This window comes from Platalea leucorodia (genome assembly GCF_965183815.1).
Source record: "Platalea leucorodia genome assembly, chromosome: Z".
Taxonomy (NCBI): domain Eukaryota; kingdom Metazoa; phylum Chordata; class Aves; order Pelecaniformes; family Threskiornithidae; genus Platalea; species Platalea leucorodia.
The window spans coordinates 35078181-35083163 of NC_138858.1; positions in this window are offsets into that span (position 1 = coordinate 35078181).

Genomic DNA, 4983 nt, shown 5'->3' on the forward strand with positions numbered 1-4983 from the left:
TGTCGCAATTTTTCTTTTTTTGTTTTATTTTTTACAATGCTGTATTTACAGGTCTTTAAATGTGGTGAAGGAAAAGCTTTATCTTTAAAAAGAAACATCAGGGAACAAGAGCAACAATTTTGTATTTGTTGGCAATAAAATATCTTCTGATAAATATATGTTGTGGTAAATTTTCTTGACTACCAGGTTTGGCCTTTCCAAAGACACTGTTCTTGTTGAGCCTTAAGTCTGAATCTTGAAAATACCTCTACAAAATAATTTTCCTTTTGTAAGAAATTATATTTGATTTTGTTAAGCTGTCTTCACTTCGAATATAAAGTATTACTTAGAGAAAGTGGTGTCCTGCTGTCTTTTAGTTTCCTGTTTTACAAAGAAGAGTTTGCTTTAACCTTTTTGTGCCTACTAGTACAGTTGAGAGCTATGGCTAGTCATTCATATTGGAAGCATCTGAGAAGAAAAACAGGAATAAACTGCTGTGTGGAAAGTCTCTGTCTTGAGACTCCTGCAGCCCATTCTTTTGTGCGGAAGATTAGGAGGCAGATTCTTCTTTGCTTGCTTCAGAATGATAAAGAAACAAGATTTTATCCTTCCACAGTAAAGAAAAAATAAGAATAAAAGAAATAGAATCGAACTGGACACTTTAACAGATTAATGAATGTGTATTTCCAGCTTACAGATAGTGAAAGAGATATTGACACTTGTACATTATCTAAAAGTGTCCCGTCTTGCCCTGTCTGTATTCCTACTGCCAGTAAAGCATAAAATTCCCTCACCGAAGAAACTAATGTTTGCCAAGTATAATACAGGCTCCTTATTTAAAATATCTTTTACACATTCTGAAGGAATAAAGCTAGTATATGCAGCAGTCAACATATGTTGGTTTGGTTCATTTTGAGATAAAGTAATAGTCCAATAAGGTTCTGCTCTTCCAAGCCATGTTTCCATGGACCTGTCTTGTCCAGCCTTGATCAACAACGAATGTGGAGAAAAGGTAAAAACTCAAGAAATTGAAAGTGGCAATTTGTGCTTTGTGGTTAGCTCTATTACTTTTCAACACAGTAGATGTCTGTGTCCCTCAAAATTAAAAAACAAGATATGTACATTTTGCTTCGGACATTATGATTTATTCAAATAGAATGATAGTGAAGAAATGCGTGGTTACCAAGAACAAGGCTTCTCTGTTCAGCTTCTGAGATCAACCGGGGTATTTCAGATAGCTTGATGGAAAACAAAGGCAAACCCTCAAATGACAATGCTGTGCTGACCTACCATTTTTACGTTTTTTTAATTCTTTCCCCAGCTTATGACTGCTGGGCATAGTTTGAAAAAAAAAGGTTGAAGAAAAAATCTTGGAAAAAAATTTTTCTTGGTGTACCATTAAAAAGAACATCAACTGTAAATTCAAAATAGGTTTTATTACTTTACATTACATTATTTTAACCTAGGGAACAGAACTAACTCCCTGGTGTAAAACTGTGACTCTCTTGAAAGTTTTTCTACCTTTATTCCTTGGTGTGGAAGTTAAACATCAGGTTGTATACTCCCTCTGAATGTAATGAATGTGCAATATATACAGCCTTTTCTTCTCCAACTGAGATTTTGGGCTGTAGGCCAAGATGCACATAAAATTTTTCTACTATGAAGGAAATTCAAAAATATTCTTAACATACCTTCTCAAATATCCACTAGAGTTATGGTGAAATTACTTCAAGGAAAATACAGGCTGTAGGTGTCACCCACCCACTGACAGCTGTAATGCTGGATAAAGAGTAATTACATCAATGATAGATTTATCATATCATGATTAAAAAGTTCATTTAAATGGGAATCAAAGCTGGCAGGAAAAAAGCCTACTACTAGAAGTGGTGAAATAAAACCTGTATGTGATTAGAAGCTTTTATTCTTGTGTGTCTCGTGACTGGACATGGAGAGAGTATGAATGACAAAATAGGGAGGCCAGGAGCCTGTTAGAAGGAAACAAGAATTTCCAGGTGTCGTGTTTCTCATATCCAGGAACACAAGCACCTTGGATTTTATTTTTGCAGCATAAAATCTTCAAATATTTAGATTTGACTTAGATTCCTTAATTGTATTAATAGAACTTTATAGCCAAAAGATAATAATTTACTCTGACTTCCTGCTTAAGACAGACCATGAAATTTGATTATCTCCTAAAGTCAATAACTTGCAATTGAACTACAACTTCACTGTTTAGACAATGGAAAATGTTCAGTGCTCCTTAGAAACAATATTCCCATTGGGTAATTAATTTTGCTTTTAAACAATTTACATATTTGTTCCAGCTTCCTCTTGACTTGGTTGACCTTAGTCTTGCAAAATCTTTGTCGGGTAAAAAGAGATCTGCTCTTCTAGCATTTTGCAGAGCTGGGTTCTTTTTTTCCTTGGGTTTACTTGGAATTTTTTTTCTGATTTACAGAACTAAAAAACAATATTCAGTAGTATAGGGCAGAGTATCTGAAAGCACTTTACAAAGCTACGTCTGTTTCAAATGGATAAAAGCAACAGAATTAAAAAAAAAAAAAATGGAAATACCAGCAAATATAATTCATTTATTCTCTGTCATTTTCTATCATCTTGGCTCTTCTGTCACTTAGCTTGCTTCCAGGCATGACAAACAGTTTCAAGACAATTTGTGAAATCACAGACAACAAGCAACACCCAGTCCATTCTTATTTCCATAGTGCTGAAGTTTTGTCTTTGAAAGACATTCCACTATGTGAGCTGTGTAATTCAGAGACAATAAGGGACAGTCAAAAAAGATAGATTCAGTGTGCTTTCCGTTTTAAAATAACTGTTCCCTGCTAATAATAGGAACCAGCTAATAAATGGATGTGCTCTGGTTCACAAACAAACTATTGAAGGAGAGGAAAAAAAAAAAAAGGCTCAAACTTTCACATCTGAAAACTGTGGTGCTTTAAAGATTCTGCCAAGACAGTCTAGCTGTGAAGTTTTCTTGCACTTTCAAAAGAGCAATTAAAATTCTTTGAAATCTCTCTGCCAACTGCCAAGTCTAGTATTTATCTCAGGGTTGCATGACTGTTTGTGTCTCCACAAATGCTATGAGAGGATGAAGAAGCAAGCAGGAGCTCTTGGATCCATCAGTAGGCCAGAAACATTGTACTAGGACACTGAAGACAGAACAGCATCTCTGCCTTTGGAAGGCACACTACCATTGTCCTGCAAATTGAAACAGGATGACAAAAAAAGGCAGAAATCTGGTGTATCTTGTTAAAATGAGCCCTGACTTTTGAAGGGAGTGGTAAAATGCTGGAAGTACTGTCAAAATGTTTGAAAGTTTGAAGTTTCAAAAATCTTTCTCCACATTTCTCTTTGAAAAAGAGAACTGGTTAGTCAAGGCGGGTGAAGTGCAGTCTGAAGTAATGTCTAGTTACACCACATAGTTGTATCTCATATAACCCTATATAATCCACTGAGAAACTGTGGGGTTTTTGTTTAGTAATCTTAAGCAGTTACTAAGCTGTCTAAAAAGCCTGTGCTAGTATTTTCATGTTGCCAACACTTCTTCTGAACCAACCCTAAAAGATGTGTCTTTGATGTCACAAATTAACATATACCCAATAAACATGGGATCAGTAGAAAGCATCCATCACCTTACAGCAAAGGAGGCTTTGTTTCACTTTAAATGTGCTCTGTTACAGCAAGTTTGTCTTTCTCACAATAGCTATGAATTTACTATAGAAACAGTGTAAGAGCTTCATGCTCTGAAACAAATAGAAGCTTTTCCCTTACCTAAATTAAAAAGACATTAATGCTGCCTGCACTTGACCTTTCCATTGGTCAGAGATTAAATTTCCCTAGTAAGCATATCTAGAGTGAAAACAACTTTTTTTTTCCCCCATGGAATTTTCTATGCTATGGCATACCACTAATAATATAAACAGTCTTCATGAAGTCTTTTTAAAAGCATGGTCTTCCAGCAAACATGTCTGATCTTCAGGGCTGACATTTCTCTATAGTCTTGCTTGGTTTTGTTGGCTCAGTCCCAAAAGAAACATTTGAAAAGAAATGTGTGTTAGTTACTGTTAGGAGACTACATGATGCAAATGTCTGAGAATAAATATTGGTAACACAGCTTTTTTTTTTTTTTTTTTTCCAAAATTGGCTGCAGAAACTATATTGGTATTCCTGAGCATTTTTTTTTTTTTTTTTAAACTCCATTTTTGTCTGACATCCATATGGAGAGAAAGAAGCAGACTGAGCCCAAAAGTCTGAAATCATGCTTTTACCTGTGGACCGCAGAGCACACTTACCCTCAGTGCAAACTTGTCAGCACTGCTAGGTCCAAAATTTTATAGCTAACATCTATAACATTATAATACATTAAAACCCTTTCATATGATCACTGTATTGATCATCTTCTGGAAATTTGTGAAACCACTGAAACCTTTTTAATTTAGAAAGGATACTGCTTTGATTTTGTGAAGGAAAATGTAATATTAGAACTGCGTAAATGTTGGTCTATGAGTTATGAACTCAAAGGACAAAGTACACAATAAAATTCAAAATTGTTTGTGTTAGGTCTGTCTTGTAGTAGACTGTGTTTCTCTTCAGTGTTGCTGGAGACATTGTTTCTCTTCAATGTTTGTTATACCAATTGAAAATAAAAAGCAGTTTGCTTTTTTTCAGGTGGCATTATGTGAGGTTTTGTCACAACTGTTCAAAGTTGTTGTAAGAGCAAACAGTTGTAGTCCCTTATTTAAAAGAATGCACTAAAATACTGAGTTAAAAAATAGATTTTAAGCTTTAGAAATTTTAATTGTAAAATAACTATTTATTGTTGGGCAATATGGCAATTGCTACTAATTTCATTTTAAAGGAAAAAAATCTCATTTTTGACTCTCAAGTTCTTTTTTATTTGCATTCCAAGTCAGATTCTAAGAACCAACACTACAGAAAGAGCATAAGAAATGCTATATGTGAGAGCATTTGTAGAAAATGACT